The sequence below is a fragment of the Myotis myotis genome, unplaced genomic scaffold (assembly GCF_014108235.1).
Source record: "Myotis myotis isolate mMyoMyo1 unplaced genomic scaffold, mMyoMyo1.p scaffold_m19_p_12, whole genome shotgun sequence".
Lineage (NCBI taxonomy): Eukaryota > Metazoa > Chordata > Mammalia > Chiroptera > Vespertilionidae > Myotis > Myotis myotis.
Window position 1 is genome coordinate 12,095,598 of NW_023416316.1, and position 24,762 is coordinate 12,120,359.

Sequence of the window (24,762 nt, forward strand, 5' to 3'; positions counted from 1 at the left end):
CAACATATTTTGCAATCCTTCTCCACTCCAAGCTATTTGATAACATCTGGATATCACACAAACTTCCACCAATATAAATGGTTTCATCTCTCTACCAAAATTTCTTTTTTTATTAAAAACCCAAGCCTCCCAGTCATTCTCACTATCCTTACACACATTTTTTTTAAGTATTAAGTGGTCAGTCAGAAGGGGTTCTGTTGTAGTTAATTACTTGAAAGTTAAGTTTTTTTTTTCTTTTATTCGATTATCTTTTCTGTAGACAATGAATGGTGAGTTCTGATTGGGGCTACTTTTGCTAAGGAAGAAAACAAATTCCCCATTCTTCACATTGTTGTATAAGGGAAAATATTCTTTTCCCGGGGAACAAAATTGAGAAATGTTACTATTTCTCTGGTCCCTTCTTCTCTCATTATCAAGAGAGAAGTAAATTCCCTACTTGGCAGAGTTGAGACAAGGAATTCAACATGATCATCTCAGGACCTCAGGGGAGCTCTCATTCAGAGTGTCAAGAAATAGCCTTCTTGGTTCACTTGTGTCCTAAATTTACAGGAGATTGGGTGATGGAGTAGACCTTGACCTTCCAAAGGGCTGGTGTACATATTACAGAATAAAATTTCAGAACACCAAACTGTGGTTGCAGATGAGATTACCTGTTCTGATATAACTTTATTTCTAATAACACTGGCACTTTGATGTCTATTTGATTCCTTTGTCTGTTTCTTAATGTAGTTATACTTGGGAAAATAATGGGATGGTACTTATGGGATCCCTGAAAACTCCAACTTGTTCCTTCTAGTGGCAGCAGGTTCATTGAGCAAGTCCTTGTATACTAATAGCAACATTATCAACACATGCTAAGCATGATTTCTAGAGAGAGTTCTCACAGGGACATGGTAAGCATTTCATATTCTTTAAAAAAATACATGCAATTGATTTTTTAAATAATACAACACAAATCTTTCTACTTTCTTCTTAATAAGAACACATTGTTCATCTCTCTTTTTTTTCCTCTGAAGAGAGGAAAGCAGCTTTAATTGTATGACAAATATCAGTGAGCTCTTTTAAAAGAGACATAAAGGGTATTTAGCTAAAATCCCCCAGAACCCTATGTTTGAGGTTAAGGAGTAAATTAGTCATAGTAAAATACCTTCTGTGGTCCGGAACCTCCAATCAAATGATACCTTGAAATGAGGCTTTCTCCTGGTGACCATTAGACCATTCCCTAAAATGTATTTAGCCTGGAGACGGTAGATTACACACAAGATGATGGGGTTTTGCTGTAGCACTGTAGTTTGGTTCTCACTGCATATGCTATGCTTGAATAGTAAGAGAGGAATTGGTTTTTAGTGATGTTACTTAAGAAGACTGATGAATTTTTGTGTGCATGGACAGACTGGTCTTTTAATCCCAGGTTTCTCTTACTAAGAGCTCAAACCACATCAAATTAACCTAATTCATTCATTCATTTATTCATTCATTCATTCATTCATTCATTTATCCTCCATCCATTTATTCATTCAATTCAAAAAAAAGTATTGTCAGTCAACTGGCATTTTTCTAAGTACTGGCATTTTTCTAAGTACTGGAAATACACAGATCAACAAAACAGACAGCAATCTTAAATTCTAGTGGGAGAGACGAGTAACAAAATTAATAGGTAAATGATAAGAGTATTTTAAAAACAATAAGTTCCAGAGGGGAAAATAATAAAATAAGAAAGAGGTGCCTGGATTATTGTAGGCAGAAAATGAAGTGTGAAGTTTTATATTGAGAATAAAGCATCTAAACAAAGCCTTGAGGAGGAGAGGAGGGAGCCATGCATACATGTGGGAAAGAGCATCCCCAAAACAAGGAACAACAAGCTCAAGGGCTCAGCCAGCAGCATGTCTGAGCTTTAAAGGAACAGTCAGAGGCTGCCGATTAGAGTTCAGTGAACAGAGAGTAGATTAGTAGGAAATGAAGTCAGAGAGAGAATTAGAGGCCAGATTATGTGTAACTTTTGGGTTGTGTGATTGTCCATTCTTTCTGTTGCTTCCAGCAATGTTCAAAAAGGAACTTTGTTAGCCTTGGTCACATATGAATGGAAATCCTCCACGAATGTGGGATGTTCTTAAGGTGTAAAGGAAGAATAAGCTTTGTTGTTTCAAACCACTGGACTTTCGGGGTCATTGGCTGCTGCAGCTTCTTCTGGATTAATCTGACTAATAAAACAGCGCATGCCCCTGCTGTGTCTCTGTTGGGCCTGCTGGAATTGTATCAATTCTGACCGACTGACCACAATGCACTCAACACTTATAGGGAATTCACACTCCCTCTGGAACATTAATAGTTCTTGCTTTCCTTATCAATATTGAAATGGTAATAATTAACCCTTATTCTACCCTAGACATGGGGCTCTCCTTTTTCTCACCAGTGAAGTGGTGGGAGATGGCAGTAAAGCATGCTTTAGTTTAACATATCTGTGAGAAGGACAGGGTCTGTGCATCCATTGTACGAGTCCACTGGAATAGAAGGAAAGAACCTTCTCTCACTTCACATGTGGAATTAGGAAATTAGTTTTATGCAGAAAAAAATGCACCCATCCTATCTAATAAAAGAGTAATATGCATATTAACTGTCACTCCACGACAAAGATGGCGGTGCCCATAGTGGCGGCATTGCCCTGGCAATGTGAGCAGGGAGAGGAGGGGCCTCGGGCCAGAGGCCGGGGCAAGAGATGCTGGTGTCGTTGCAGACCGGGCTGAGGGACCCCCTCCCCCCCTTCTGCCCCATGCATGAATTTTGTGCACCAGGCCTCTAGTAAATAATAAGTATTCAGTAATTGTTAGCTACTTTTTCATTGCACTTATTATTCTCTTATTGCCATTATTGTTGTTGTTTTGGTTATTACTATAGCCAGATGGTCATGATGACATTGAATGTCAAAGCAAAATTTTATGTAGCACAGAAATTTACTTTCCACCATTCCCTCTATACCAGGGCATAAATGAAACTGAAAACCTGAAGTCATTCAACATTTGTTAGATGTCTGCTGCATACGGGCTTGTACTCAGGAGACTAATATTGGCCAAGCCATGTTCAGGTTAATTCTCCAACTTCAGTTCCTTGGGGCATGAAGCCATTCGTATAGGGAAGGAAAGCTCTCCATCAGGCCCATTTATCTCGAGGGGGAACAGAACAGAAGACCATATTTTCCCACATCAACACACTGATGGTGGTTTGTCCATACATTTATGGCCCCCTAACCACAAATCTGCAAGTGGGGAAATTGGACTCTACTGGATTAGGTAATTGATAAAGGCCAGAACATTAAGAGACAAAGAGATATGGAGACAGAGTCAGAGAGAATGAGTTGAGGGGAAAAAAGAGGAAAATAAATACCTATGTTTTTAAAAAATGACTTTATTTCCCATTAAAAGTTTCCTCTTTGTCTAAGTGAGTATATGTTGTTTATGGTCCATTATTTAAACAATGGCAATAACACAGGGAAATGATAGTTGGTGGAAATCCTGAACAGTATGCCAAATGACTCAACATTCATTCCTGTCTCTCTTTTCTTCCATAAACTGCATCCAGACAGACCATTCAATTCCACAAGCCATTGAGATAGTATATCATTAGAATGCTATACATATAATTTATTCTTCATGTCAATGAAATCATGATAAATGCTGGACTTATAAGGATTATATCACATAATTCACCTCAAGCCTTTTAAAATAATTTTTATTTTTTAAATTTCCATTATAAATTCCATTAGTGGATCAGTCTCATGATCATGAAAAAAATTACTCAGCTCCCCAGATGAATGTAGCATAGTAAAATCTGGGCAAGACTTGGAACCCAGCCTTTGGCCCCTCAGGCTTGTTTATCTATTGGGAGGAAAAGGGTAAATGGAACCAACATTTACAGCCTTGGTTTATTCATCTCTAAATTGGAAATACCAATCCTACCTTACAAGATGTCTAAAGGACAAATTCATTTAAAAATAGAATCTTTGTTTTCAAAGTTAATTCTCACTGGATGCATGAGGCTGCCAAAGGTTTTATTCTTCTTTGTACTTATTTATTGTATTCAACAAGCATACACTGAAGAACTAAATGCCATAACCCCTGCTCTCTAAGAGTTTTCAGTCCACTGCAGGAGACCGCCCAAAGCATCATGCCTGCACAGTCCGGTGTAAGAAGCCCTGCAACAGGCATCAGGAAACTTGCTCTGAGAAAAGGCAGGAACAGAGAGCAAACTTGGTCAGAGGCTCTCCTAGAAGGTTTTTCTGAGGCTGTGTTTTATTTACTAGATCCTGAAATACCTTCATAGAATTTCTGCAAAGGGCCTAGCTTGTTCAAAGTCATGGATCATTGAAAGGGTTGGTCTATCCATGGTATTAATTTCCTAGCACTCCCATAACATAGTACCACAAACTTATGGCTCAAAACAACAAAAATGTATTGTGTTGTAGTTTTGGAGGTGAGAAGTGGAAAAGTAAGGTGTTATTAGGGACACGCCGCCTCCAAAATGTCTAGGAGAGGGCCCTTCCTCAGCTCTCCCAGCTTCTGGTAACCACACACCTTCCTTGGTTTGTGGCAACGTAACTCAATCTTTGCCTCTGTCTTCGCACAGTGGTCTTCTCCCTGTGTGTCTTTCTCTTCATGTGGCTTTCTCCTTCCTCTGTGTGTCTGTGTATAAATGTTCCTCTTACAAGGGATGCCAGTCTTACTGGATTAGGGCTAATGCTAATGATCCCCTCTTAATGTGATTATTTATATCTACAATGACCCTATTTCTAAGGTCACATTCACAGGCACCAGAGGTTAGGACATCGACATATGACATATTCCCTTTTGGAGGAGGACAGGATGGAATCCATCCCATTTATGGGAAGTGAAGTGTGGCACATAGGAAACAAGTCTGGAAAGGAGGCAAGAGGGCTGGAGCCAGATTTTGAAGAATACAGACTGCCATATGGAGGAGCTCTTAGGCATGTTTCAGCAAGAGAGTGAATAGAGCAGCTTTCTCTTTATAAAGATAACTTATGGCAATAAAACAAACAAACAAACAAAAAAAATGGACCGAATGGGAAGTGACAGTCTTGTGTGAAGGCCAAAGGAGTTGTCCAGATAAACAATAGGGAAGCATAAGAGAGGCCAGAGATAAAGGACATTTCTTGTATATGACCATTGATCCTACGTGAGAAAATCAAGAGAGGTAAGAATGGAGAATGAAGGTTTGTAGCTTTGGCACTGGATAGCTGGTGAGGCTTTTAGCCAAGATAGGAACAATATGTAGTAGAGCTGATTAGGAACCAATTGGAGGAGAAGACAGCTGGGAAGTTTGAGTGTGTGTTAAGTTGATCTAGGGCAAGAAATAGAATTTAAGCAAAATTTTGAGGAATACAAATGATGAGTATATTTTGCATTGGGTTAGTTCTTGAACATTTCAAAACCTTAGAAGAGGTTGTATTCTGGACTCTTTTAATAGTGAGGTGACAAGGATGACAATTTAGATAAAGTGCATGACTTTTCTATTTCTGTACAATAAATCACCAACCATTTAGCAGTGTACAACCACATGTAATTATTATCTCACAACTTCTGTCAGCCAGGAGTCTGGGTGAAGGTGAGCTGGTCATCTGTTCAGAGTCCACCAGGCTCGAGTAAGGGCTGTGATCTCTGAAGTCACAATCCTCTTCCACGTTTGCTGGTTGTTGGCAGAATGCAATTGCTTGTGACTGTAGGTCTGAAACCCTCACCTTCCCATGATTCCCTGCCCCGTGGTACTCTCCAGAACAGGATGCTTGGTGACTTCAAAGCCAGAAGGAGAGCATCTATGCTGCTTTGAATCTCTCTAACTTCTAGACCATCATTTAGAGCCCTCAACTGACTAGGTCAGGCCCACTTACAATTATCTCTCTCTTGATTAATTTAAAGTGAACTATGTAGGGGCATTTATTGCATCTGAAAATCCCTTCACCTTTGCCATATAATGTAATTTACCATTGGAGGGATATCTCATCTTAATCACAAGTCCCACTATATGTGGGGAAGGAGAGGATTGTAGAGGGTGTGTACACCATGAGGTGGAAATCCTGAAAGCCAGCTTGGAATTCTGCCTGCCACTCATGGTAACACAGAGAGTGCTGGTAGATCAAGGACTATACTTCATCTCTTCTGGCTTCAATTTTTTTTAAAATATATATATTTTATTGATTTTTTACAGAGAGGAAAGGAGAGGGATAGAGAGTTAGAAACATCGATGAGAAAGAAGCATCGATCAGCTGCCTCCTGCACACCCCCCATTGGGGATGTGCCCGCAACCAAGGTACATGCCCTTGACCGGAATCGAACCTGGGACCCTTCAGTCCGCAGGCCGATGCTCCATCCAGCAAGCCAAACCAGCTAGGGCATTCTGACTTCAATTTTAATATTATTTTCCAGTTTGCTTTTTCACCCTCGGTGATGCCACACATCTGATTCTCTTTGGGTAATGACATGTTTGCATTCTTTGGGTAATGACATGTTTGCACAAGACCATGATTCTGGACTCATGAAGGATCATCTGCACTCTTGTACAAAATTTGTGGACAGTCTTAACTTTGACCATTAGGTTTGATCACATGCTTACCACCAGAAATCAAGATACATTTTGCACCAACCAGAACAAACTGACAAAACACTAAAGTTGGCACATATTTGAGCAATGCTTTGTGAATTTAAAATTTTTGAGGTATTTCAGATTCCTCTCAGGTAATAGTAAAGTCAATTCCACAATTGTAGCAGTTAATAATAACAGTGATCATAATGATTACTCATAATTTGCACTCATACATTTTTTCAAGTCAACCTCACAACAACCCATCAATTCTATTCAATAAGCACTAATTTATCCTCAACTATTTATATTGTATTTGGCGCTGTGTGGACAAAAATCAGTAATCAGTAAATGACGATCTTTATCCTGACCTAGCTCCAAGTCCAGTTGGGTGAAACATACAGTTCATATTATTTCATTTAAGAAAGAAAACAAGGCCCAGAGAGGGGAATTAATGAGCAGAAACCACAAAGTTTGTTAAATAGAAGAGATCACTTGTTCTAACCTTCTAGCCAGCAATCGTGTTACAGCCTCGCACTGTTGTATGTTTTCATGACATAATATTCAAATAATTCACACACATTTATTTATAGCTTAGAATAACACTTTCAGATGAAGATAAGCAGTAGAAGGAGATAACACTGCATATGTAAGATACTTGATTTCTTCTTGGATGCTACTTTCTCTAGGCCAGGTGGCCAATGTGTTGTGTAGCTGCCTTTGTTGTTTCAGACCATCTGGAGCAATTTCTGAAAGTGACACAAGAGTAAACTCTCTAGGACCATGGCCTGGACTGTTCCCAGAGAGCAGGAGAAATTTCCCAGGGAATCAAAGCTAGAACAAAGACAAGGTTACCTAATTGCTTTGCTGATTCAGAAGAGAAAAAGAGAAAAGAAACACTCTGAAATCAGTGAATGAGAAGCCAGTCAGAGAAAGAAGTATTACATGATCTCACTCATATGTGGAATCTAATGAACAAAATAAACACTTGAACAAAATAGATATAGAGTCATAGAAGCATGGAACAGACTGTCGAATCTCAGAGGTAAGGTGGGGGTGGGTGGGAAGAAATCAGTCAAAGAACTTGCATGCATATATGCATAACCCATGGACACAGACAATAGGGTGGTAGAGGTCTGGTGGGGGGTGTGGGGATGGGCTAGAAGAGGTCAATGGGGAGAAAGGGAGACATATATAATACTTTCAACAATAAATATTTTAAAAGTATAAAATAAAGTTCATTCATGTAATGTTATAAAAAAGTGATTTTAAGGCCAGGACAATCAAAGTAGGACCCCAGACTCTTCAGGGAGGCCTCCCAAAGAATGGCAATACTATATAAGCTGTTGCCACAGAAATAGCTAAATAGTTTTGAAAATTGCTAACCTAGTATTTAGAGGAGAAAACAATATTCAGAAATGAGTGGGACAGCTTTGTGCCACAAACAACTGCATTGTTCTAGATAAGCTCCTTGGTATTCTTTATTTAGAACCACTTTCAAAATGCCCATCGAATACCATTGTATTTTTATATCTGACTTTTGATTGACTTGGGCTTCCATCACTTGGGTCCTCCCTCATAGTAAGCTAGAGAGGTTAAAAAAGGCCAGAGTTCTTTATTCTGTAGGTAGCATTAGAGCAAGTTACTTCTTTTTCTTTTTCATCAAGTTATTCAACTTCACTAATGATTAGGCAGAGGGAATACATTGCTGGCTAATTACATTTGCAGAATGTATTCAGTAGTGAAGGTATATGAGGATAAGATAATACTAATGTAACAGGCCTCAAAAGCTTTGCTTTCTGTGCATGAGAGAATGGAAGGGCATGAGTCAATGTGTGCAATTACAACAGGCAGATAGGAGAAAAGGCAGAGGGAGGTTACTGGAGAAAAGAGCTAGTGGATAGCAGTGAGATGACATTCATAGGAGAAGCAAGAGACAGATTCACTAGCTGTGTGATATCAGTGAACAATTACTCTTGTCTGGGTTAGCTCCTGGATTAGTTTGTAGGAGACATCCCCAAAACCTTACCCCCAAATGAGTTTGATATTTGGCAGCACACCAGCTCCACATCATATCTCTAGCCACAACATGTCTTCTGAATTAGCCATTGGGATTGCATTCATTCTCCACGTAGAATAAGCCTATTGGCAATGGTAAGTGGCCGTATGCCAGAAAGTGTGCAAAGCCAGATGATATACATGGCATATATGTCTCAATTAGTAGTTGTGCTCATGGCAATGAAGGTAAACTTATTTTTATCATAAAACAAACACAGACACAATGTGGTAGCAAATGGAGAATTTGCATAGGTTTTGAGCTGTAACTCAAGACTTGAAAGGATTTTTTTCCTTATGGTTATCAAGCTCGACATATATCTCCAGGTCTTCTAGGGTCACCTTCCTTGATGTTACAGGTATTTAGGTGGGAAAAGTTGAAAAACTTGATATATTCCAAATATGTGTATAGCATGACATGAAATACTTATCTTAAAAAATGTATTAATTTATTAAATATTGATAGAGGGCCTACTCTGTACCCCACAATTTATTGGCATGGAAAGAAGTTCAGTGGTATACAAAACAAGCCCCTACTTTCAGTAACATGCATTCAAAGTCTATATTATGTTTATGAAGTCCTTCACATGCAGTAATTTATTATAATCATATGTAATGGATTATTAATTGGCATTCATTTATTAGTTTACTTTGCACACATTTGTGGGCATTTTCTATGTGCTCAGCACTGTGCTAGGCAATAGAGCAATGGAAGTGAATACTTCAGACCTGTGCTCTGCCCTAAAACAGCATGAATTTTAACAAGGAAGACTATCAACTAAGTAGTCAGTTCTAGTGCTATATAATCAGCTTTATGCACTGAAAGCCAGCTTCTAATGAAGTAGAATGTGGTAGAGGGTGATTCGGCAAGGCCGTTTCATCTGCCTTGGGATCCATCCATACAAGTCCTCTCAAAGGAAATATGTTTAAGCCTAAGCTGGACAGGTGTGTGGGAGCTGGTGAGATGGACAGAGTAGAAAACTGCATTTCAAGTAGAGGGACAGCATGACAGAGGCTGAGAGCTGAATAGGCACATAACGTACTCTAGTGCATGAAAGAAATTAATAATGGTTAGAATTCACCGTGAGAAGCAGAAGGTGGAAAGATGGGGCTGTGGAGATAGATCTGACCGTGGAGATCCTCACAAGCCAATGGACTTCTACTTGAACCTAAAGATGATGGAAAGATCATAAAGGGCCTTAAGTGGGCATGAGGCATGAGCATGTGGTTCCACTGTGGGGAATGGATTTCAAAGGGACACAGTGGAAGCAGGGAGACCATTAGGGAAGTCGGTGCAAAACCAGGCAAAAGAGGATGCTGGTCAGGCTGGGCCTCAGATGGTGGCAGAGAGGATAGAAAAGAGTGATATCTACGAGGTGAGTGCACAGGATTGGTTGTTTGGTTAGAGGTGGGACAATGGTGACCTTGTTTTGAGGTTTGTCTAAGGAACTTGTCCAAACTCTTGCCACCCACTAGGGGAAGGATGAAGACCTGAGCCTAGATGTACATACTACCAATCTAGAATGCGGTTCTTTAATCCAAGCCCCTCACCTTCACACCCCTTTTCTCCCCAGACCATAAAAGCCCATCCTCTCCTCAGTGTCTGTGGTGGGTCTCTGAGTCATACTCTACCTTTAACAGATGAGTGCCACATTTTTCCCCAGGTAATGACACAGGCCCCATGTGAGGCTCCTACTCTCTGCTAAAGGAAGCAAACAGCCTATTTGAACATGAGCCCAATTCCTCCCCTACCAGGCATCACTGTCACAAACTGACCACTCTGGCAGCGTTTCCAGCTATGAGTGGACAGGTTGACTGACAGGAAGCACAAATCTGCTGCTCACACAAATCTAGGCAGGCAAGGGATGGGAAATAGGTGTGCACGGCCTCTCTGGCACCGACAGCTTCTGCTACCCCAGCATTTCAGTCAGCTCCATGTTCACCCAGCCCTTGTGTCACTCAGAAATAGTCATGCACAGAGGCCCAGCACCAGTGCAGTATTCCAGGGGTGACATCCAGGGAACCAACCAAGGTCCTGGGCTGCGGCAGAGAGAGGGGTGACCGGGTCCATCGGTAGCATCTGCCACACCTCCTTCTCTTGCCAGACAATTAGGATACAGTCCAGTTGGGTGACTTTATCCTGCCCCAGGAAGTGACAGCTAGTACTGGGCTGGCAGAGAGAGCGCTCCATGGTCCATAATGACTGTCCAAACCCGCAGGAGCTATCTGCTGCATCCAAGAAAAGTTGACTTTGGTTATTCTTTCTTTGGGGAGAAAGGCGAATAGTAAAGCTCAGTGTGCTTTGAAATGCCAAGCTAACTACTTAGGCACTTACATAGACCTGTGCATATGGGTAAACACCCTTGCACAGTCCCTAGACACAAACCTACCTGTCCATATATAAGCTAATTTATGCACAGACCACAAGCTTACAAACAGGCATCTAGATGTATACAAAACACTCCTATGCTAAAATATGCATGATTATAAGTACACATATGGAAACTTGCATTAGGATGCACACTTACCAAAAACAAAACAAAACAAAAACTCCCTACATAAATAAATGTGTTTGCTGCCTGCATAGTGCACACAGACATTGAAATACAAAGACAGCTGTACAGTGCATGCAGATCGATGAGCTCATGGAAACACAGGCAAATGCGATGAATCTATGAAAGGACACTTGTACAAATACATGCACTTGCGCGCGCACACTCTTTTCTCAGGGATAATTTTGAAGAGAAAGGGACAAAGGCTGAAGAATATTTATGTATTGGAGTTTCTACTGTCATCACTCAAATCACTTTCAAGTGTGTAAAACAGAAGAGGGAAAAAATCAATTCTTGATAGGAGAGGTTCAAGGAGCTGTGAAATCAATTCTATTTTATTTTCAAATATCATTCAGAGAAGTTTACCCTCTTTCAGAAAAGTCTGGTCTCGCTGGGGGACAAAGAACTAGCTGGAAATGGTCAAGTGAAAGGCATGGCAGAGTTCAAGGCAAAGGCCTGTGCTGAGGTCAGAAACGACACTTTCATCTTCTCTGGCAGGAACAGGGGGTTGAGAGGGTTTGGAGTGCCCTGATTCAAATAATGGCCAGGAGGGCTATCTATTGTGACACCCATCACCTCATTGATTGCTAAGTTTGACTTGGTCAATTGGCATTAAAAAATAAATATACTGAGATCTGGAGGGAGCTTTAGAAAGCTCCCCTTCTTTTTTTTAAATACAAAGAGACAAAAGCCTGGAAGAAGAGGCGTGACTTGCTTGACACCATCCAGGAAGAGGGTCTGGGACTGAGCCCAGCCAGCTGGTTTCCCAGCCTTGAACTTCCTGCTTCTCCCATTAGACATCTGCCTTCAGAATACACTCCCTACCAAGCAGACTTTTGATTTCTCAAAGATCTTTATAAGCATGCAACTGATTAACTCATGTAGTATTGGGGGCACTTAAATACAGACACCACACCCAGGGCTGGGCTCTATTCTAGAGTCTAGAATACATAGCAAGGTGTGTTGGAGAACAGAAAGCCAAAGCCCTGTATACTCTACAATGCAGAAATCCTAATAAGCATTTAAGCTCAGCAAAAATGAAGCAATTGGGGTGAAGGGGACAGAGAAAGTGCATTGAAGAAGTCTGATGCTACCATTACAAGCTTCCGTTTTCTCACTGAAAATGGAGAACAAAAAGATAAATCTGGGTTGCCAGGGGGTTTAAATTAGCAAATGTATCTGAAAACACACTGTAAATTTATTGGACAAATACAAGGTATGTAACCGTCTACACTCTTAAAAAAGAGACACATGATTCCAGCAATTTTTCTCTATGCTGTTATCCTTACTGTAAGTGGCTTTGCTGGTCCCTGAAGTGAACTTGAATCATCCTTTAAAGGTTGGTTATGTGAGCCGACCTGAGCTACTATCCCTGAGACGTATTTCCGGCATTTTCCACAGTGGCTCTATTGTATGAAGGGAAGTTACTGAGCACCATATAACAGCGGGCTTTGTAATAAAATAATTTTACAAAATGCTACGAAAAAGGTTTTCTTCTAGGAGATTCACAAAACGCATAAGCATCTTCAAGGTTCTGAGAGGTCTTTTGGGAAACACACCTTCTCAATATTGTGGCTCATATTTCTAAATGTTTCCTCCGTGTTTTTGTTTTGTGCCTCCCAACCTTTTTGTTGTTGTTGCATGGCTATTGTCCTAAAGAGGAATCTTCCACAGAATGCAATTTTTGGATAAACTCATCTCATCCAATGCCCTCACTTTCCACAGGAACTGTCCAATGAGAGCAATGAGTTGGCCAACATCATGTAGTAAATTAATAATAGCTTTTCTCTTTATAGTTTTTTTTTCTCTCATGATAGTTTATCTCTTCTCAGAACCATTTTGGACAAAATTTAGTATTTGATTTTATGTTGTTGTTGTGTTATCCTTTATTAATAAGTGTGTGTGTTTAAATTCATTCATTTTTATTTTTCCCATTATAGTTGACATTCAATATTATTTCATATTAGTTTCATGCACACACCACAGTGGATGGTGTGTGTGTCTTTAAATGAAATAATATGTGTAAAATCACTCAGCATAGCTTCTGGAACATTTCAATCACTCAATAGATGTTAAATCTAAATATGATTATTTGTGTGGCTTTTCCAAATAGATCTGAGTTCCTGGGAAGGTCCATGCCTTGTACATTTCTGCACATTCACTTCGTGGTCGTCATGGCTCATGCGGTCCTACTCGAGGCACTCAACAACTGCCTTCTCACTTACTGATTGAAAATCAGAGGCAGCCCAGTTTTATGCCCACAGGAGGAAAGGAGAAAGCCTGACATTACAGCAATATACTGAACTCTTTCCCCTAGGGTGTTAGCCTAACATAAGTAAAAGCTTCATGTTGCACTATTACCTCTCCCCTTATTATGTTCATGGGTTTCATGCTAGATGTAAATGTCAACACTCTGTCCCTATCTGCATTTTCATGGGATTTGTTGCCACTAAAGGAAAGGGAAGGGAAGGGAAGGGAAACCTTGTCCCCAGTGGCCTTCCCTTTCCAACCCTGCCCCAAAACCGTCAGCAACCACAGAGCTATAGGAACCGGGTCAGGAGCGCTGTGACTGTTGTCATAAGCCAGGGTTAAAACCCACGCCTCCTGTTTTCCAGTTCTAAGGTTTGGAGCAACTGGCTTATACTCTCTACACTTCCCTATCAGCAAGCAAAAATGGTGGCTTTGAAGCATCTATTGTCCCTTGCCATCACACCTAACTGTCCTTAATGGAAACATGATTTCCTTCAGATATCTATCCCTCCCCCTCATGATCAGATGATTCATGGGAGACGATTCTTCCCTAGAACCAGGGATATATTCCAATTAATCGAAACCAGGAATATTTAAACCTCACAAGCACCTACGTCATCAGGGTAGATTGTTAAAAATGCAGATTTCTGGGCTCCAATCCCAGAGAGCCCAGCCCCATGGGCCTGGGGAGGGACACTGACATCTGCGTTTCTAATGAGTTCCCAGCAGATGCTGATGTTGCTGGTCTGGGATCCCTGATTTCAACCCATTCATATAAAACAATTGGGGTATTCCCATTCCCCAGTTGGTCTGGTTGTGATATTTTAACTTGTTTCCCCAAACAGAACTCAAGACAGGTTATAGGTTCAAGTGAGTTATCAGGACAGGATCCTAAAAAGGAGTGAAGGAGCCATGTAGTGAGAAGGGAAAGCAACAAAAGCCACCAAGAGTGAGCGAATGGGTCCATTTCCTCTGAGGGCCACTGGGAGGTATTGCTGATGCAGATGTAATGTAGGACTCAGAATTTACCCCCTAAGGAATTTTAGTTCCCACCCTCACTTGTTTAAGGTTGTTACTTAGAACCTCAACTCTGGCATTTCCAGCATGACCCACAGGCTGAACCAAGTCCAAAGGTGGCCACCAGGCTCAAAGATGCTGATTCTTAGGAAGAAATCAGGGCATAAATGGGTTTGCCCAATAAATTGCAGGTGTCCTGGGCATGGGCTGAAGGAAGATGTTAGAATACCTACAGTGTCCACTGTTGACAAATATTTTATGCAGATCTGGCCAGTAAACTCGAAGGGTATCTGCTGGGGCTCTTTGTCAAGGGTTTTTATTATTATTACTAGAGGCCCGGTGCACAAAAATTGGTGCACTCAGGGGGGAGGAGGGGTACCTCAGCCTGGCCTGTGCCCTCTTGCAGTCTGGGACCCCTCGGGAGATAACGACCTGCTGGCTTAGGCCTGCTCCCGGGTGGCAGAGGGCAGGCCCAATCCCTAGGTGCAGGCCCTGGTCGGGCTCAGAGCAGGGCCGATTGGGGGGTTGGGGCTCCGTACCCTGTCACGCACAGAGCAGGGTCAATCAGGGGGTTGGGGAGCTCCCCCCTGTCATGCACAGAGCAGGGTCAATCAGGGGGTTGGGGAGCTCCCCCCTGTCATGCACAGAGCAGGGTCGATCAGGGGGTTGGGGAGCTCCCTCCTGTCACACACAGAGCAGGGCCCATCAGGGGGTTGAGTAGCTCCCCACTGTCACTCACAGAGTAGGGCCGATAGGGGAGTTGGGGCACCTCCCCTTGTCACACACAGAGCAGGGTGGATCAGGGGGTTGGGGCGCCGCCCTCTATCACCCACAGAGCAGGGCCGATCAGGGGGTTGGGACGCCGCCACTGTCACACTCAGGGGAGGGCCCATAGGGAGGTTATGGCTCTACCCCATCACACACAGAGCAGGGCCCTTTGAGGGGGAAGGGTTGGGGCGCTGCCCTCTATCACTCACAGAGCAGGGCCGATCAGGGGCTTGGGGGGCCGCCACTCTCACACTCAGAGCAGGGCCGATGTGGAGGTGATGGCTCTACCCTGTCACACACAGAGTAGGGCCTGTGGGGTGGGGGTGTTGGGGCGCCGCCCCCTGTCACACACAGAGCCGCAGCGCAATCAGGGGGTTGGGGAGCTCCCCCGTATCAGGCACAGAGCAGGGCCGATCAGGGGGTTGGGGCACCTTCCCCTGTCAGGAACAGAGCAGGGCGGATAGGGAGGTTGTGGCCCCGCCCCCTGTCACACACAGAGCTGCAGGGCGATCAGGGCTTTTGGGCGCTGCCCCCTGTCACGTTGATCCTGGTGCTGGGAGGCCTCGCGGCTCTGCTGATCCCGGTGCTGGGAGGCATATTACCCTTTTACTATATAGAATAGAGGCCTGATGCATGGGTGGGGGCCGGCTGGTTTGCCCTGAAGGGTGTCCTGGATCAGGGTGGGGGTCCCCACTGGGGTGCCTGGCCAGCCTGGGTGAGGGGATGATGGCTGTTTGCAGCTGGTCACACACCCTTCAGGGTGGGGGTCCCCACTGAGGTGCCTGGCCCGTCTGGGTGAGGGGCTGAGGGCTGTTTTCAGGCTGGGACTGAAGCTCTGAACTGCTCCTTTTTTTCTTTTTCTTTTTTTATTCTGGGCCACCTTTAGCTCTGAGGCTCCAGCTCATAGGCCTCCGCTCCTGAAAGCAGGTATCTGGTTTGTTTTGGTTCTATAATCAAAACTCTGTATCAACTCCAGCTCTGAGATCCCAGCCGGCTGAAAGCTGGTTTCTGGGGGTTTGTGTAGCTTCTATATTTGTTACAGTGTTTCTTAAACTGCAGGCTCAGAGGCCAGCAAGGCAGGCGGGGAACGTTGGAGTCCTCCATCATTGAAGCAAGCAAGCCTCATGTTAGTTTCAAGCTGCCTGGCTGCCGGCCGCCATCTTGGCTGGCAGTTAATTTGCATATCTCGCTGATTAGCCAATGGGAAGGGTAGCGGCTGTATGCCAATTACCATGTTTCTCTTTTATTAGATAGGATTATTATTAAGAAAACTGTAGAAAAGGTATGTTTTCCTTTGGATGGTGTTATATCTGAATAGGACATTGGCATGGCTCTATCTATGTCATGAACAGAAGTAGCCTTAGAATTGGGGCACTGCTGAGGAGAGCAGTGGAGGGAGACTGAAGCAGCCTGCATCTCTGATGAATTTATAGAAATACTGACCGATCATAGCTGGCACCGCCCTATCACTGGATGCATGTGTCCTTGTGTAAGACGGTTGGAGTTGGGGTTTTCTATGGCCAGTTGCTAAAACAAGTAATATGTGGATTCCATAAAATGCAAAATTGAAATGGTGCTTAACACCCTTGCTACTTAAAGTGTGGTCCAAGGTCTAGAAGCATCACTGGGAGGCAGCATCTCAGGCTTCATTCAGAGCTACTGAATTAGGACCTGCACTCAACCAGGCCCTGGGTAATCCATGTGCATAGTAAAGTATCAGAATCCTGCCTTACAGAGCTCATGCACAGGAATCACACAACCCATGTGAAATTTTATTATTATTTTACACAGACACCTCACTGCCTCCTTCTAGTCCTCTTATTCCTCATCCCTTATTTAAAAATAAGATTACTTCAGCACATGGAAATGTATCCAAATGTGAAATTCATTGCTGGTTAATTAGTCTGGAAGGTAATTTTTTATGTAGGAGTTAGTTTTCCTACATATTAATGAGCAATTAGAATTCTATTCTGAGAATAGACAACAGTGTGAGCTGAGGGAGGTGAGGAATGAAAGGATACACAAGTAAACATGGTTATATATTGGGATTACTTCATGAGTCTGTCTTTTTCGAAGCCTGATTCCTGGCAATTCGAATGTAAGTAAAGCAGCTAGCACCAGGGTGACCCTCATAAACAAATGACTCATGTACTGATAAAGAACAGAAAGAAGCAAATAAAATTCCAAAGCAAGCAAATGACAAGAGCTGTTCTATTTTTAGAACCTAAGATATCCCAAAGCAGTAGCTCTTAAGTGTATTCCTCAGAATTTCATGGAGGGAAATAGGTATTGCTTGAGAAATGGTCTGTGGTCAAATTAACTTGGAAAATATTGGGAAACAATGATGGAGGCTAGAAGTTTGTTTACTAGATTCTTTTCTACAATAGGTCATATTCAATAGGCTAATTTTCCTATTCCAGAACTTTGCCCAAATTTCCTTAACAGGTTCCTGGGTTTTCCCTCTTAACCCTACAAAACTGTCTCCACAGAGCAGCAAGTGGAATATTTTCAAAATGTTAATGAAGTTAGGTCATTCTGTTGCTCAAAATGCATCAATGCGCTTTCTATTCATATTTATATTTTTTTCCTTTAACATTGCCAACAAATCCCTTCTTGAACTCTGTGTGTTCTTCCCAGGATCAAGGCTGACACCCTCCACTTGTTCTCTCATGTTGTTGAACATGACAAGATATTTCTTATCTGAGCATTCTTATATATTTAAATATCATTTTCTCAGATAAGCCATATCTTACACTCTTCCCATCTCTTAGAACTCTCTATAAATTTCTTTCAGAGCAAGTTATAATTTGTAGTAATATTTTCATTTGAGTAATTTGTTATGTAATATTTCTCTCTCCCTCTAGAAAGAAATCTATCTGAGATCTTATTTGCTATCATAGCCGTGCCTAATATATATAAGGTCTGATGTATAGGGCACAATCTACACTAATAAAAGACAAAGATGCTAATTGACCATACCTTTGCTACACCCTAAGCCACACCCACCAGCCAGTCAGAGCGACTATATGCAAATTAACCCAACCAAGATGGCAGCCGGCAGCCACAGAGCTGGAGCAAGCAGGAGGCTTGGTTGCCTGGGCGATGGAGGAAGCCAAGTTTCCCGTTAGCCCTGAGCCGGCTGAGGCCTACGCTCATGGCTAAAAAGTTTTAATTATAGAAGACAAATAAATCCCAGATACTTGCTTCCAGCCAGCCTCCACTGGGAGCTTGGGTGGCTGGGGGTTGTGGCCAGCCTGCAAGCAGCCATCAGCCGCTCACCCAGTCTGGCCACACCCTCATGGTGTGAGGGTCCCCGCTGGGGGGCTTAGGCAGCCTGAAAATGGCCCTCAGTCCCTCACCCAGACTGGCCAGGCACCCCAGCAGGACCCCCCACCTTGCAGGGGCTGTGGCCAGCCTGCAGACAGCCATCAGTCCCTTGTCCAGGCTGGCCAGGCACCCCAAAGGGGACCCCTACCCTGAAAGGGCTGTGGCCTGCCTACAAACAGCCATCAGGTCCTCACCCAGGCTGGCCAGGCCCCCCAGCGGGGACCCCCACCCTGAAGGGGCTGTGTCCAGCCTGCAAACAGCCATCAGCCACTCACCCAGGCTGGCCACACTCTCATGGGGTGAGGGTCCCTTCTGGGGGCTTGGCCAGCCTGAAAACAGCCATCAGCCCCTCACCCAGGCTGACCAGGCCCCCCAGCGGGGACCCCCACCCTGAAGGGGCTGTGGCCAGCCTGCAAACAGCCATCAGCCCCTCACTCAGGCTGGCCAGGCACTCCTATATAATAAAAGGGTAATATGCAAATTGACCCTAACAGCAGAATGATTGGGAATCACTGGTCACTATGACACACACTGACCACCAGGGGGCAGATGCTCAATGCAGGAGCTGCCCCCTGGTGGTCAGTGTGCTCCCACAGGGAGAGCTCTGCTCAGCCACAAGCCAGGCTGACGGCTACCAGCACAGCAGTGGTGGTGGGAGCCTCTCCCACCTCCTTAGCAGCGCTAAGGATGTCCGACTGCAGTTTAGGCCTGCTCCCTGCTGGCAAGTGGACATCCCCTGAGGGCTGCTGGGCTGCCAGAGGGATGACTGACTGCCAGCTTAGGCCCGTTCCCCCAGGGAGCAGGCCTAAGCCAGCAGGTTGTCATCCCCCGAGGGGTCCCAGACTGCGAGAGGGCACAGGCTGGGCTGAGGGACCCCCCGAGTGCACAAATTTTTGTGCACCAGGCCTCTAGTGTATATATATATAAAAGCCTAAGCAACTGTTACAACCAGATGACTGGCCAGTAGCTATGATGTGCAATGACCACCAGGGGACAGATGCTTAATGCCGGAGCTTCCCCTTGGTCACTGTGCTCCCACAGCCACCTCCTGCAGCCGGCCAACCTCCCAAGGTCCCTCCCCCTGGCAGGCTGGCCCTGGTTGGCCCCGATAGCTGGCCAGGCTGAGGGACCCCACCCGCGCACGAATTTGTGCACCTGGCCTCTAGTTAGTAAATATTTGTGTAATGACTGAAGAAACTGTGGTTCAGCCATGCATGAGGTTTTCAGATGCATTTAAACATGGGAACATTTTTTTAGCCTAGAAGTAATAGTCCATAGACTATATTTTGAGAAATGCTTTTTCTGAAGTCAATTCCACTTGTCCTCAGTGTGAAAAGGGGAATGTAAGTTATAACTACATTTCAAGCTCCGACTAGCTGTGTAACCAGGGGCCGTTATTTCAAGCCTGAGACTCACTTGTGGAAGGATGAGGATGGATATGCTCATCTCTGCAATCCTTTACAGCCCCCACGTTCTGAAGTCCTAATCTAGCAAAGAGAGGACCACACCCACCTTGGTCATGGCGTGAACTCTCCACGAGTCAAACCAGACTGACCTCATTTAACTCCAGAGTATTTACAGCCTCCTGTGGTAGACCAGGGAAAGAAGTGACACAGCATATCTAGCTTTCCACAAGTCATTTCTCAAAGTCTTCTAGGATGTCTTTGTAGAAAAGAGTGAGGAATGTGGGCTGATGGAGGTAGAATGGACTGGTTTTGTACCTGGTTGAAAGATGGTCTGCAGGAGTGCCAATGAATGGATCAACACCAATCTTGAGGACAGGGGCTGCCAACAGCCCGCAGGCTCTGCCCTTTGTCCTGCCCTGTTCAGCTTTTCTGTCAATGCCTTGAAGAGTGAGGGCTCATGATCATTAAATATGAAAATAACATGATAGTAATGATATGTTGGGTGACAGAATCAGAATTTAGAGTGGTCTGAATAGCCTGGAGGAAGGAAACTGTATCAAAAATGGGGGAATGTAGTAATATAAAAGGAAAGTTCTGAAAATAGAAGCTGCACCCATTGTAAAAATTTATAATGACAAAAATGTGTGTACACATATATTTGTGGCTGTGGGTGTTGTATGTATGTGTGCCTGGGTGACCTTTTGGGTTTGTAGTGGATGGTAAAATCAAAATAATAACTAGACCACTGTGGAGATGATTTTGCAATAGATACAAATATTGAAGTCATTGTGTTCAGTACACCTAAAATTAATGTAATATTATAGGTCAATTATACCTCCATCTAAACATCAAAATAATGAAGAAATGAAAGTAGCCGCCCAACATAAATGTTTGCTACACGTTGAAACTTCATAAATAGAAATCTAGCATATTGAAAGTGTCAGGTGATAAATATGCCCTATTCTGATGGGGCTCCTGGTACTATTTAAAACATTTAAAAAGAGAAGGTACATTAGAACAGGGTCACAGAAAAGTGAACAAGATAACGAGAGGGAACTAAAGGAAGAGAGATTTAGTCCAAACAAGAGACAACATAATTTTGGAGACCAGAAATAGGCCACTCCCACTAATCAGGATGATATTCCTCCCGATGTAATGCCTCAGCACCTGAAGCTCTCTCAGCACGCACCCATCACAGTGTGTTTTCATTACTTGTTATATAAGGGCCAGGTCTGAGTCAGATTGATCACCATTGACACCCAGTAATTAGTTCAGAATTTGGAGTATGGAATCAATGAGTTAGGTGAATCAATAAATAGTTATTTTCCTTAAGTGCCTTTAGTATTTTAAGGAAAGACCACATGTATTTATTCTGTGTCATCTAATTGATTCACAAAAGTATCAACTAAAGGTAAAATTATTCCATGTGTGCCAAGGACTATTGGGACAAATAGTGAGTTTCCTATCACTGGTGGCAAACGCACCAAATTTGGGATAGTTTATGCTGACTCAACAGAACAAGTTATTTCCTGAATATTGCCTAACATTTTGTGCCTCTGAGTCTTTAGTCTCACTACACTGCCAGTCCATAGCTCACCCAAATTTTGTGTTAAAATCCTATCAAAATTGGCTTTCACTTAAAACACTTAATGAACAAACCCACAAAACTAGTTTTATCCTTTTCTGCATGTCTGTAGAGTAAGTGTCCCTCCCTTACACTATCACCATCTTCTGCCTAAAGAGTTCATTGCCTCCCTGCCAGGGTACACAGTGGTTGAGCATCGAACTGTGAACCAGGAGGTCATGGTTCGATTCCTGGTCAGGGGACATGCCTGGGTTGTAGGCTTGATTCCCAGTGTGGGGCTTGTAGGAGGCACCGATCAATGATTCTCTCTCATCATTGATGTTTCTCTCTCTCTCTCTCTCTCTCTCTCTCTCTCTCTCTCTCTCTCTCTCTCTCCCTCCCTCTCGCCCGCCCTCCCTCCCTCTCTCTCCCTTCCTCTCTGAAATCAATAAAACATATTAAAAAGAAGACTTAGCTTTCAATCTGACTTACTAACATTCACAGTAGAGGAGACATTCACATGTGGAGGTGAATGCACAGGTCTCTACCACATTTATGCTAAAAACTCCTAATAAATATGGGAAGATTAGGCGTGTTATTCAGGTCTTTTAAATATGCAGTTATCTGCCTTTGAACACCAGAACTCCTCCTGGTATTTTTCTTTCCTCAAAAGATATGTGTAGAAACAAGTGTCAGACCTGCTTATCTTTGCTGCACAATTGGAGAGTGAACTCTACTTTCCCCCAAGGTGTTGTTGAAATCGGGGTGGAGCAAGTGAAACCCACAGACCCTGGGAAGGGAAAAGGAAAATGGAGTGAAAGTGAGTGAGATGCACATTAGGACGCTAGGGTGGTGGGAAGGAATCAGGATGATACTATCCCGTCACTGCATTTTGATTGACATGTTTGTTTACCAACATGCTGTTTCTTGTCTGGCAGTAAAAAGCGTCTTAAGGAATCATGTTGTGATTCTTTCGTATTACTCGTGGGGCATCAAATAGTTTCCTCCAATAATATTTGGATGATTTAAGAGGAATGAGTAAATGAGAAGCATATGGATGAAAACCCTCTTGGAATGTGCTTTGGTTTTGGAAGATGCGGTAAAAGTTGCCGGAGGAAGCCTCTGCCAGGCACCTGCTTGCTTCTGGGAACGTTGGACACCATCTAAGAATCTCTCTGACTGTGGGCCCACCTCCCCCTTCTTCGCAACACTGGCTTTTTATTTCATTTCATGGCGTTTGGTAATGTTGCCTGCTCTGCTCATAGCACTGGGCTTCATGCCACAGAGAACCAGATGGATTTCCTACCCTTAGGAAACTATTATTTATGAAATGTTAATAACAAAAGGCAGTGCCAGTCAGGGTTCTACGCTCTTTGTAGGTATCAGTGTATATAATATTCACAGTGACCTGATGAGAAAGGTACCAACTACACTCTCATTTGTAACATTATGCTCCCATTTTCCTTTGTGGAATTCCCATTTTTCAGAGGAGGAAACAAAGGCAGAGAGAGGTTAAGCAATTCATTCAACATTAAAGAGGAGCAAATGGGCCAACCCCCCTAACTCCAGCATTTGTTTTTGTTGTTGTTGTTATTGTTAATCCTCACCCGAGGATATTTTTCCATTGAATGTTTTAGAGAGAATGGAAGGGGAGGGGGAGAGACAAAGAGAGAGAGAAACATTGATGTGTGAGAGACACATTGATAGGTTGCCTCCCGCACATGCCCCGGCTAGAGCTGACTCCAGCATTTCTATACTTCGCTGCCTCTACCCCAGTACTACAAACCATTTACTCTCAGCTCTGAGTAAATATACTGCCTCGTTTTATTCTCAAGGTTACACCATGAGGTAGATAATCTCCCAATAGTTTTATAGATGATTCAACTCAGTGTCAGAAGCAGTTTGAAAAAGGTATGAAATTCACAGTGAATGGCAGGACCCAGACTTGACTTCAGCGTTCATCTATGCTGTGCTCCAAGAGCAGCCCCCAAAAGTAGCTACATCAGAAATGCGTGTGGTGGGGTTGTTGGGGCCTGGGGCCGTGCTGCTCAAAAATCACCCAGGTTTCAGACCATTCTGAGTCAGTCTCTGAAGTAGGACCTCAGGATCTTTGTTTTTAAAACATGATCAGGTAATTTTTTTGATTCACAAAACTGAATGCCATCAAAAAACTCCTGTGAGGAAGAGGCATCCACCAACCAATTAGTTATTAGGGAATTTCAAAGGAGATAGAAGACGAAAATGCGTTGAGTGTGGATTCAAGCTGCAAAAATACAAATTGGAAAGTCAGGTGACTCTGTGAAGAAGCTGTGTCTAGACTCATTGGCAGGGCTGTGTTTGACTGTCATCCTGAAGGGCTCCTGAGACCCAGAGCATGGAAAGCAGGGAAGAGGTCAGCCTGGCGGGGGGCGGGGAGGTGGGGGCACCAAGAACAGGGCCCTGGAGTCCATTCCTGCCTCTCACTCTTATTTGTCCTTTGAGTTCTGGTGAATTATGTATTCATTCTGCATTTTAAATTCTCTGCCTTTAAGATATTTGCTTTTTTATGCAGTATAACTGACGTACACATCTAAAGCAGCTGACACACAGTAGGTATTCAATAGTCATTAATTTTTTTTAACCTATGCTTCGTGACTAGTGACATTTTTTGAGATAGATTCAATTGCCCCACTCTTCCTACCCAAGCCTGCATTATATGAGCCATTACAAATTTCCAATTTGTCAATTATTTCCTTTCCTTCAGACCATAAAACTGCCTCCTTAGGAAAGAATTTGCCCGTTAATGTGAAGTTCATTGCTAGTGGTAGGTGATGACTTATCATACACTTGCACTTTCATCAGAGAAAGATGAAGACATGCAAGATTACACCAAAGGAATGAATGTCTAATGGGAATAAATTCAGAGACTATTACAGATTGGTAATGGAACTTTTTGGGGCAAAAGTCCTTCAAGAATGTCATTTAAACTTCAAGTCCCATTACTTTCTCTATCTATTTGAAATACCAGTTCAGATATCACATCTTTTATTTACTTATCTATTTTGGTGGAAACATAAAATTGCCAAGTTGCAGAGAACTTAGAGGTCATTTGTAATAACTCTGAGGCAATGCTTCTCCTCAGAGGATAGACAACGGTTTGTTCATATATGGAGTATAATACAGCTCGCAGGTGTTTCTAAACCCGAGGAGACAAAATGCCAGGCGCCATTCTACAGATGAGAAAAGTAAGGCTCAG